The sequence below is a fragment of the Gobius niger genome (genome assembly GCF_951799975.1).
Source record: "Gobius niger genome assembly, chromosome: 10".
NCBI classification, from domain to species: Eukaryota; Metazoa; Chordata; class Actinopteri; order Gobiiformes; family Gobiidae; genus Gobius; species Gobius niger.
Window position 1 is genome coordinate 30,010,241 of NC_136861.1, and position 12,856 is coordinate 30,023,096.

A 12,856-nucleotide genomic window follows, 5' to 3' on the forward strand; every position below is an offset into this window, starting at 1 on the left:
GTTGGCAGTCGAGTTTTCTGTGGACAAAAGCTCCTCCCAAGTATTGACTCAAAGCAAGACATTTGTGTTGCAACCCGCGAAGAGGAATCGGTATTTGTGAAAGGGCTCGACACGCACTTGGAGATGATCCTCCCAATGGGTTGTGCAACATTCTGAAGAGCCTGTGATGTAAAGTTGAGTTGGAAAGCAAAAATGCGGATGTTTTGGTCTGTTTTATGGTTATACAACATCTCTTTCTGCAATTGCCGGGCTTATAAACATGAGACAAAAAACGGGCTCAAAGTTCGTGTTCTCTGTCAGCACAAAAATCAAATGAAAATGCAGAAGACATCTGTCAAACATTGAGATAAATGTGCCAGAACTGTAGAAATGTGACAGGGGAATCACAGATTAAAACAGTGGTTCTCAACTGGTGGGTCGGGACTCAAAAATGGGTCATGGGGCCATTGCAAAAGCCTATTCTGGGTCATAAAAATAAAAAAAATGATAGAATAGAATAAGAATAAGTATAACTCAGTCACTTTGTCACATCGCCTTTTTATCATATTGGGTCATGTCGGACGGCCATACCGTCTCTGTAGTAGGTAGCCATAACCTTGGTTCCATTGGCTAATCGCGATGGACTTGCTAATGCTAACATGCCCAGTTTTAGTTTAATTTATTTGAGCAGTTTGCATTTATTTTTCTTTCAAAATGAATAACTATACAGTCATGGATGCTCAAAATGGAGTAGGCTGAAGCAAGGAAGCTTATGTGTGCTAACATTAACGCTAGCGCTAACGTCCACAGCAGTTTATAAATACACTTACCGAGGATGCTCTGCGTCTGCTAAAAACATCATTATTGGAAAGGAAAGAATTACCTTTGCAGTGCTTCCATGTCGCCTAATCGGGAGCGCTGTGGTTTTGTTTATGCATATTAAGTAGCCATGTGCTCTGGGTGCAACTCAGCCCTTCAAAGTAATGTAACAGAACTGGGTGGGCCTTTAGACGGCAATGGGACTAAAATAGCATTTGTGTCACTGTGACGGCTATAATGCTGCATCTGCTGCCGCTGCTGTGACTTGCTGGGAAACACCTCATGTTTATGTTCCAACTTGCGCTCATTCTTCCATGTTGTTGCAAGTGTAACTCGACTAAAACAGTGACCAGGCACGTATTTCGAAAGTGAGGAATTACAGAGGTGCGCTTGCCACAAGTTTCCTATCTGGCAGCTTTGTGTAGAGTCAACATTTGTGACATTTGATCCACATTTTCCCATTCCCGGTTGCTTTAGTCAAATATGTGTCACATTAGAAAAACGTGTGTGTGAGAATGAAATCCCGTGCCACAATGAACGAAAAGAGGCTTCAACTGTCTGATAAATCATTGTTTTATGCAAACAGCTTCCACTTGTGTTACCTGCTCTGCTGTTGGGCTGATTCCTGAGTTCGTTCAGGGTAGTTCTGGGGAAAATTGACTGAAAAAAAGATGCATGTCTTTTCACAAGCTTCTTCGCGCTCATCTGTTCGACCTCCAGCTCAGGACAATGGCGATGTCTGTGAGGAAAACTGGCTTATAGGTTAAATAAGTACTAAGCCATGGCAGATCCAACTCCCTCATGAGAAGAGTTTAAAGGCAAGGCCGTGGGAACACCTTTAAAAAGTCGATTTTTTTTTCTTCTTACCACTGAACAGATGGCCGTCAAAAAGCTTCATGGATGTGAGCAAATGTCAAAGGAGAAAAAAACAAAGCACAAAAAGGCTTTGAAAACCTCTGCTGCAGCTGTGCTACTCATTTTGGAAAGCTTTCTGTGTCGCCTGCTCTGCGGTTTCATTTGTTCTCATTTGTTTTTCTGTCGTAATACAAGCAAAGAACTCACTCCAGAGGAACTATGACATGGAATAAACCTGGAAGGCCGAGAGACATAAATGACCAAGACTTAACATTCTGGCTGATGTGGTTGTGAACGTCTACACTAATTGAACACGATACATTACAAAAAGAGTATCCTTCCATACTTCTTTTGCTTATTTAGCTGTTTATGTCCGTGGCGATACAGTTGAGACACATTTTGCCCTGAGACTAAATTAGCGTTAAAAACATTCTTTTTTTGAATTCCTAATAAAGCCTTTCCTCCGTAACAAGACACTCGGAGACACTATTCCTGAAGAAGAAACTTGACTGAACTTTTCTCTTTGTTCTTCAGCCTCCAACTTGAGCGCACACTTGGAAACTCAGTCGATTTCTTGGCAGGACTGTCTTCAATTTACTTATTCAGGGGGGAGTATTGAGGGAGGTAGGCAGCAACGAAATAAAAAAAGTTTGCAGTTAGGAAATTCTAGTGCGTCGGTCTTCATGTTGGCGCAGACATGAGCGGAGGAGGTGTGAGCGTGTGTAGTTCTTTACTTATGGTGATGTGAAAAACGTAGTCCATAATTGATCACTGGACCCGTTCTGAACAGTTCAAAGTGTGTTCATTATAGCGCCATTCATTTGCGAGCATGCCATAAGCTAAAGCTGCTCATTTCTGTTTCTTAATTTTGAAGTAAAGTAAATGAAATTGAGTAAAATTTTGACGAATACATACTACATACTACATTAATTAAATAGAACAGTTTTCACATCATGTTTTGTTGTGACGACTGAAACATGAATCAAACTTTGATGCTCAGTAACAGTAACAGTGCAGTAACATTTTCCCAAAGTACTATTTTATTCTTACTTGTGGCTAATTTCTAGATTTTTATGGTCATATTGAATATGCCTTTCTCCATCACTTCTTTCCCACAGGAGCAGAGGCAGCAGGATGCCCTCCCGCGCTATTCACCTTATTGCGGTAGCTTGCGTGGGCGCCGCCATGAAATGTGCCCCCCCTTTTCTCCTATCAGTTAACACGGGACTGGAGGAGTCCACATAAAATCAGTCACTGCACGAACACAAATGAACATTGGACATTTTGCACAAATCAATCGACTAAACATCAGATTTGAGCGGCGAACTTTTCCCCTCCTTCTCCGTTAAAATGAACGGGCTTCGCGCTCGACCGGAAGTGTCTGTACAACGGAAGTGCCGAGACAAGGCAAAAAAAGGCAAAAGTGGGCGGGGCGGAATAAGGTGAATAGATAGCGTGGATTAAAGTGCAAAACAAATGTGTTTCATTTCACCATCTCGCCGCTGAAATATTATGGAGGGTCCAACGATTCACGGGTGTGAAAAGCTTCGAGCGGTCACCACGGACCCAGCTCAGACCAGCTTGTGACACCGGGACACTCCTGAGCTCCTGAAGGGCTGTGTGTGAGCGCTAACATGCCAAACACGGCCAAACTCCCGAGGAGGAGTCGCTGTGCAGGCGGCGCTTTGGCTTCACTGAACACACTTTAAAGAATAATATATTTAGTTCTTGACACACTTTAATAAAAGTAGTTGTGCCTGTAGCCCTGATGGTGTTTCTAATGCTTGAAATGGCGTGGACAGCTACTGCTTATAGACCAGTGCGGCCTATATATGTAAAAAAATATATATATATATATATACATTTTGTTGTTGTGGCTTATATTCAGGTGCCCCCAATAATCCGGAATTTACGGTAAATATTTGGGCTTTTTACTTTTACTTGTTACTTGAGTAAATATTTTGGCTACTCTAATCATCTCTGAGTAAAAAATAATGAGTAGTGATAAAACTACTCTAATGTCGCATTCAGACCGAACGTGAAGGAGGCGTTTATCAATTGAAGATTTGGGGGTCACTGGGTTCTATGATGGGGATTACTCGCCCCTGTCGAGTAAATGCGTCTCCATCGCTTCAGGGCAATCTGACCAATTTATTTCCTTCCTCCTCAGGGCCAGGTTGTGAACAGACAACCCTTGCTCCTTATTTTGTTCATATTATTATTTAATGCTTGTTGATCTAGCACTAGAAAAGTTGTGTAGCTGATATATATAATGCAGACTTTGACTGCTCCGACTCCCTACTTTTGGCACTCGTATATCCTGCCTCCCCCCCTGCCTTCAGCGGACACTCAGCCACACTGCACCACTCTACTGTCTCCCGCCCGGCTCGGAGCCTTAAGGCGGCCCGGGATGGCTAACCTCTGTGGCCGGCATGTAGTGCTCACGCCACAAAAGAATGTCGTCTTCTGATTTGGTCAACGCACCGCGAATTGACCAAAAAGTTCAGATTTTTTTCAACTCGATCGTGGAGGCAAAATTGCTGAATCGCTTTCCCACTTCGCTCCAGACGCGAGCCAAATGCCCCTTCCGCCACATTCGTTCTGGTCGTTCTACTCGCACTCATCGTCACGCTCTTCTCACATACAGGGGCGGACTGGCCATACGTCCATTCTGGAAGAGCACAGAAGGGCCACTGGCTCGAGGGCCACCAGTCCCGCCTCAACCGAGCTTTACCCAAATCTAAAAACTAGAAAGAAAAGCATCAAAATACCGAGAAAAAGAGGATGAAAAGTCAACAAAAACATGAGAAAAACACGGAACAAAAAAAACCCTGCAAAACGTGAGAAAAACACAACAAAAAATTATGGAATTTTTTTTTTTAAAAACAACAAAAATATGACAAAAATGTGGCAACGTGACGAAAAGTTTCCATCAATTTTGTAGGTCTTAGCTTTCAAATGAGGCGTTAAATTGTTGCTCTCCGATCGAGAAGCTTTTAGATTTGGGTAAAGCCCAGTATAAAAAAACATGAATCTAAAAGGAATTCCGTGGAGTATGGTGCACCACAAGGTTCAATTTTGGGACCATTATTATTTATTATTTATATCAATGATTTTGCTTCTGTTTCTACGACCACCTTTCCCGTTCTTTTTGCTGATGATACCAATCAAAAAAATAATAATAAAAAGCCCAACTGGGGAAAATGCACTCGTTCATGTTAAGGCGGGTGGTAAGAGGTTAAAATATGGATTTGTTGAAGTGTCACAATTACTCTAATTTGGGCCAGGCTAGTCAGAGTCCAGGGCTGTTTTTCAGTCCCAGTCCGCCCCTGCTCACATCCATCGCACCGTCGGCCTTTCATTCGCTCCTTAGCGCTCCCTGGCATAGGGATAACGCGTAAATCACTCGCCCCTGACTCCTCCATCGCGTACGGTCTGAATGCGGCATAAGACGTGGCACAACCAAGTCATTAAACACTTCACCCATGAGTTATGACGCCACGAGTTGTCTCTGAAAACCCGCATCATCTCCCCCCAGCGCCTCGCTCCCCTCTGCTCTGCTGAATCCGTAATGCGCGCCGCAGTGGCCATGAAAAAATAATAGGCCCGGGATGAGCTGATTATTTGTTGTGCAGGTGATTGTGCCAGACGCGGTCGCGATGAGGCGCGAGCAGCTGGCGTGCAGTGGCACCTTGCTCTCCTCTCGGTCCTCGCTCCCCCACCTGTTGTGCTTCCACGCGACTCCTCAATAATGCATCGAGAAACGTTCGGCAGCGGCGCCGGTCGATACTCGTAGCGCTCACGTGTGGGCAGGCCGCGGGGCGTCTCGGATGGGAAGCCTGTTTAGGATCGATCGGCTGTAATTAGCATCATTTTCCGTGCGAGCTGAGAGAAATTAGCCAACTGAATCATCGAACATCATCTGTATGAGGGTGCGGTTTTTCATGTGTTCATTAATTGGGTTAGGAAATCGAAATCAATAAAACGTCACAACAGCTGAAAAACATATAAAACATCACAGTGTGCTTTACAAAACAACCGCTGTGTCGCTCCACGGTAGTTCCAGAGGCCTCTGCTCACATACTAAACTGCCATTTTGGGACTTGGGATTATGGGACCGTCTTGTAGAGCACACTTTTCTGAGTATTTCACATTTCCTGCCTATCTGCACACCCTGAGTGTTTCTAAGAGCTGAATTTAACAAGTGCATTTCTTCATTGTGAGATCAATAAAGGCTTTCTTATCTTATGTTAAAAAAAGTAAGTCTAGGCCATTCTTGTGCAGAGTTATGATTTTTTTAAGGAAATAACCAGTATGCTCACTCCAGCCACTAGGGGTAACTTAAAGTAAAGAATTCCACATGTGTCCAGCAGAGGGCACTGACATAATAAGAGATCAGGATATAAACAACACATTACAGCCACGTGGTAAATGTACAGTCGCCCCAGGGCGGCTGTGGCTACAATTGCAGTTTAGTGGGGAGTGGATGGATAATGACTACAGTATAATGACTGCAGTGTACTTTGAGAAACTTGTCACACAGGCACAATACAAGCAGTTATTATTATTTATTACAGTCCTGTCGGGCTTTTATTTTAAAATCACAGCTCATTATTTTTCATTTATTGGAAGCATGTTTGTTCAATAGTATTTTTATGTTAATTATATTTGGCCCGTAACCCAAATTGAGTTTGACACCCCTGCGCTAAACAATGAGTTCAAACTACTCCCTCCAGGACAGAGATACAGAATAATATCTGCCAAGAAAAACATATAAACACATATAAAAACGTGTTTGTGCTGAGAGCAGTAAACGCTGCAACCTCTTTAAATGTGTAAGAGAAGCTGAGGCATTAGCCTGCATTATTTACCCTTTTTAATCATGTTTTGTTACGTTACAAAAGACTTGATGATGTTTGGATGTTGATGAGTTTTTATGTGTCTTAAAGGTAATACCAAAGACACATTTCCACTTATAACTATCCAGGTTACTTACTAATCCGCGCTAATCCCATGCTGTGTTTCTTGCTCACCAGACTGTCATCTCCAGTGTCGTCTTCTATGCTGTGGTCTGCTGGGGAGGCAGCGTTAAGAAGAAGGACGCCTAGCGGCTCGACAGGCTGGTGAGGAAGGCGGGTTCTGTAGTGGCCACAGAACTAGACTCATTCACTGCTGTGGCGGAAAGGAGAGTTCTAGGAAAACTCCAGTCCATCATGGATAATCCCCACCACCCACTGCATGCCACCACCAGAAGAATGTACTCAATTTTACAGTTGCTGACTTGTGGGAGAGTTTCACAGGAAATATAAAAACTCTAAATTGACATAAGATCTGACTCCATAAGATCAATTTAAAAACAGTTTAGTTTAAAATATTTAAGATCAAAAAGGTCTCGCCAGCGTATTTGTTGATTCCAAGGTCTGAGGAGAAACCACCAGAATTCAGAAGCTTCTATTCAGCACCGTCTAACTGCGCTCTTACAAATATATATCAGAAAAAATGTGACGTTCACGAGGAGATAGATGAGTTGAGCTTGGGCCAAGGTCATCAAGCCTTATCTCTCAGTAATTTTCCACTAGAAGTGTCTTCCTGCTGCCTTACATGGAGTTATTTTTCACAGCTCCGGTGAGGGCACCGAACGTCTCCACAGGTTTAAGCAAAAGAATGCAAGAGCATGAAATGGGTTATTGTTACGGCAGTGTGCATGTGAATTGGTTTCAACTGAAACTTAAAGCACAAAGATTAAACTTATCAAAAACATTCAATAGCATTTTAAAATATAACATTAGCTAAAAAGCATCAATTTCCCACACTATCTATCTTTCTATTATGAATTTCCGCATTCAAAAAAGCAATTGGACTGGATATGCTAGCAGCCGTCACTGTACTCAAACTGTTTAGGAGAGGAAAGAGGTCTGAATGAGCACTTTGGTGTAAAAACGCCTCACGTACCTGTTTCGCCGTTTGAGAGTCACTGCTTTGAGACATCTTTATGGACTTCAAGCCTACTGTTGGTGTAACGTGAAGGAGCCGTGCGACTTCTCTGCAAAGGTCTACCATTATTCTCGGGAGCACCATTCTAATTAAGTTTCCCTGCGAGCACATCCGTCAGACCAGGGCGTCCGCCGGTGCAGCCCAAGACAAAAACAGCTGCCATTTTTGGGGTCGCCGTGGCAGAGTGGGAAATGTCAGGCCAAAGAAGTGGCGCGTAAGTGTAGCCCGCAGAGGCTAATTAAGACGCGCACATTCCCTCTCATCACTTCACGTCACGGACTTTGGGGTAATTTCCCACATGGTCGCCGTATGAACCATCGTGTTCTCGGTGATTGCTTACCCCATATATTATTAAGCACTGATATCTAATTATGTCTGCGAAAGCATAAGGTCCACCGGTTTGGAGTTGACAGAACTTTATGAGAAATTTGATAATTAAGTTTGCGCAAGGGCAGTCTGAGAGGTGTGTCAATATATATTCCTTTATACTTTCAGTGAACAAACCCTTATTCTGAACATGTCAATGCTTAAAGGTGAACTATGAAACTTTTTAGGTGAAAAAAAATTGTATTTGCACGCATTTCACCTTTTAATGGCTCAGTGGCGTTATGGGTGCAGCATCAAACCTTTGTTTTCCCTCACATGACGCTCCGGGATCAATTGTTTTTAGGGGTTCGTACCAAAAACGGGCCAGAAACCCCAAAACAACTGATCCTGGATACTTCCCACTGTGAGGGAAGGCAAAGGTGCCATGCTGCACCCATAACGCCACCGAGTCACTAAAAGGTCAAATACAGACAAATATCAAGTTTTTTTTTTTACCTTAAAATGCCTTCACTACAAAGCATTGATTTGTTGTTGTTCAATATACTGATGATCATACTACTTTTTTCCAATTCACCATTCAATAATTAGAAGCATGTAATAGTATTGTTGAAGTCTGTAGTAATTTTTGGGGTCTTTTTTGCCTAATTTTTAAACTAGGCGTACCAGTACTTTACTCATGTAGTATTTTTGTTGAGGGCTTTTTACTTTTACCTTACATTTTGTAGGATAAATATTGTCCTTTTTACTCCACTACATTTCTATGGACTAGGACTCCAAAGTAAAAAGTCAATTTGGCCATGTGTTTGTTTATTGTAAAAGCCTAAAAATGCACACTCCAGAACAGTAGGTGGCACTGTGGGGATGTACAGATACGTGCTGCTGACTTCCAGCAAGGAAAACAGTTTGACCCCGTCGTGTTGCCGTACAGAGGGTAAATTTAGGTGCAATTTTTGTGCTTTTGAAGTCAGCAAAGTTTTTTTTTACAAAAATCTAATCGAAAAAAAGCTAATGTTTGTTAGATTACTAAAGATCACTAATGGTCAGTTACTTGAAGTGTTTTTTCAAGTTACCGCTGTTATTTTCTAGTGACAGGAATAATTCAGAATTATTGTGAATTAGGACAAACCATATAACCTCCAACCACCAGGGGTCAGTGAAGCAACCAACTGAAGACTACATTTTTCAATTTTCAATTTTTCAATTCAAGGAAAGAGCATTGCCTTGGTGGAGAGCTACCATGTTTTATTTCCGGCTCAATGTTAATAGTTTTTCTCTACTGCACTCCTATAGATTTACTACTCATCGAACCTCCAGCTCGGAGATTACTTGTGACCTAATAACACACAGCATCTTTCCAAAGCTCTTAAGTTGTAGCACTGTGATCTCTCGCGGTGTTGTTTGGAGTCTCTTTGAATTGCGCTGTTGTTCGGGGAATGGGATAAACGCGGGCAAATGCACCACTCTTTCAAGACCTGAAGGGATACTGCATTATGAATTAGACACTTTCAAGTTCACAGCACAGACAGCCTGCTCGAAAAGGATTTAAATCTCAGCGCAGATTGTTTTATAGCTGGAAAGTCTGTCGCTAACATTTCATATGCAGCTAAACAGGTCTTGGAAGTTCCGTAGTGAGAGGCCAAAAGGAATTTTATTTTGTTAAGAAATGTACAAAAAAAGACTAATAGCCAAAAAGCAGTCATGGGAAAAGTATCAGGCTGAAAGCAAACTATTTTTGCCGCAAACTGCTATACTTTTGTATTAAAAAACTGGGTTCCCACTCTTCTCAGGTCATTTCCAGGATTTTCTGGGGCATTTTAAAGTGAAAATGTGTAATCAAATTGTCTACAAATACATGGCCCAGCCCACTCAAGTTTTCCCTCCTGTATTTGCAATGTTATCTAACAATGCAGTCTATAGATAAACCGTTTTGGTCTAAAGCAATTTGGGCTTTGACATGTGTATAAGCCTTTATCTACTGGGAAACATGATGAAACGGGGGGTCTGGGAGGTCCACCCCCGGAAAAATGTTCTATGTTTTCTGGAGCATTCTAGTGCAGCTTTGTTTTTTCCAATCATGTGATTATTTTTTATGTATTTGCACACACAGTCCTGTATTTTATCTATTCTTTGAACCCACGTTTAAATGAGCCCAATAGTTAAGTTTTTTTGCCTATAGGCCTGTGTACAGTCTATCTACAGCATATAATCACTGTAAAAGAACTGAAGTCAAACATCAGGGCTGATGCTGTGTTTTCCACTTATCTCTCTGTAAGTGCTAGATGTGAGCTAGTCTTTAGTTTTACCTACCTGGCACATTTATTACTGTGTTATCTTGTTTTTATTTGCACTTTTCCACAATAAATCTCTCTCTCTTATACTATAAATATAAGGCTATTTATATTTCTAGTATAAGTATTACATAGCGAAAACGTGGAAGAGCTTGGTAGCTTCTAATTTCACCTATACAGGAAAGGAGGAGGGGCTAAATGCTAACAACACCTTTGGTCTTCTTGTGTGACTGAGCGTACGCACAAAGACCAGACAGTTACGCATCAACTCGTCTAAACTAAGGGAAGAGCATGTCTCAGTATGCAAAAATGGTGGCCTGTTTCTTTAAAGGGGGGGTATTATGCAAAATGGACTTTTTCAAGCTTTACATCATGTTATTATGTCATTCCCTCATTAAAAACATGCCTGAAGTGTTGCCTTGGCACATTCACGTATTTTTGTGTAATCTGTAAAAACTCTGATGGCGGCCATTTTAGGGATAGGTTTGCCTGAGTCCTCCTAGGAACGCCCCCACCTCCTGGAGACGCCTCCGAGCTTTCGTCACCAGCCGAGTAACCAACCACTGCTCCTCAGCAGAGCCCCCTCCCCACTGATGCCACTGACAGCGTGTGGAGGGGGCGTGTCGGAAAGGGTCAGAGGTTCTTAAAGAGACAGAGGCCTATTTCAAGACATTCACTACAGCCATTTTGAGAGAGCAATTTTATACAAGGCAGTTATTCTAATTGACTGCGATTACAGACCAACAGAAGGTTTCGTCATCATTGTAGTGTGATATAGACTGGTGCTATGGAATTGAAAAAAGCATAATACCCCCTCCTTAAACATCGTAGGAATTTGTTATTTTTGTTCCACAATGGATTGCGTTCTGTGATCTAAAAGGGCGCGAGAAAGTCAGAGGCTCACACAAAACAAACATCAATTGGCTACTTATTGGGGGACAATTGTTCAACCGTAACACATTAGAGGTCTGCCATTTTGATGTTCTCTACTTGACACAAGCCCCAGACACAGCTAAGTATAAGAGGAAAAAAAAAAAAGTTAGGTGGAATATCGGAACCCTGATAAAGGTTGCTTGGCTTTCACTGCCTTTTGTTTTTTGCCATTACTTCAAATTTCCTTCACTTCATGCCTCACATCATCAGCTATATTTACCGTAGCTCTCTGGCAGGTGTCCACAGAAGTCGAGCCGCTGGTCATCGGTGAAGCGTGTGGAGGTCCCGCGGTGTCCTCAGTGCACCCGGCTTCAGCTGTCACCAGAGGTACCAAGGGCATGAGGAGCTGTCAGGAAACACGGGATAATGAAAGGAGGGAGGCAAGATGAGGGACGGGCAGAGAGGGAGCGAGAGTCTTGAATTGTGCGCTCCTATACGCAGAACCAAGGACACGGCACATGTTAATGAGCACATAGGGGAATCACGTATGGGGGAAAATCCTGCGTTGGATTGTAGCCATTGACTAATTTCCAGCCATTGTCCTGCATTCGCTTTCACAAACTCTCATTTATATCAGGCTGCACCGACGCTGAAAGAAAGGTATAGGTGAAGTGACCCGGCCCGGAAGGTGGGTTTGCAGTAGCCTTCAGTTCGGTCAACAGAAGCTCTCCTTTCGGGCCACAGCTGTCCTTGGGAGAGACACTTCCATAATGAAAGCCATCTGTTTGCGCTTTTTATGGGGTAATAATGTCTTCAAATAACTTTCATTGAGTGCAACGCAATAAATGAGTTTATTTATTTGGTCAGTCCATTTAGATTATGACATTTTCCAGATTGTTTGCAGTCTTTCATAGTTAACAGTATTTTACCTTTATCCCTATACGTCAGTTGTTCCCATGGCTAGCCAAAAATGCGTCTTTATTAACGCAGTGCCTGATATTCAAAATGGGGCTCCACAACAAGAGGGGCCCCAAAGCTTGTCTACAAAACAAGTACATTGAAAATACAAAAAAACATATTTGGCCCAAAGTTGTTTTATTGTTGTGTTATTTTAAAGTGATAGTCTGTAAAACTGCAAAATGAGGAGAGCGAGAGATACTGTACATTTCAAAAGTAAGCCCCTCCCCCTTACCTTCTGATTGGATCTGACAGCCACCCCTAGTTTGCAAAATGAGGAGCTAGAGACAAATAGATTTCAAAAGTAAGCCCCTCCCTCTTTTCCTCATAGATGCAGACGGCATCTCTGGAATCGCCCTTATTTGGTCATTTTTCAAAACAGTTAAGGGGGAAAACAGTTCTGAAAAAATGTATATTTTCTCTAATTATTCAAAAACTACTGTAATATATATATAGTTTCTACTAAATAATGATACAAAGACATGGGGAGGAGCAAAGTGGTTCAACAGCCCATAAATACATGAATAACGGAGAATGCTAACTTGATGCTACATGTTAGCATCGGGCTAATGCTAACGGTTAGCTCGCGCTAGCTACAACTGCCGTTTTTTCACTTCTACTGAACAATCTGCTGTGAGAAAATATCCATATGGGCCCGATTTACACTTGACTTTATTTATGTGTGATAAATAAGTTAAAAAAAATGGCAAAAAAGAGTGGAAAATTGTGTTTCTCTAAAGATTCTATTTTCCCCCTTGGCGAAG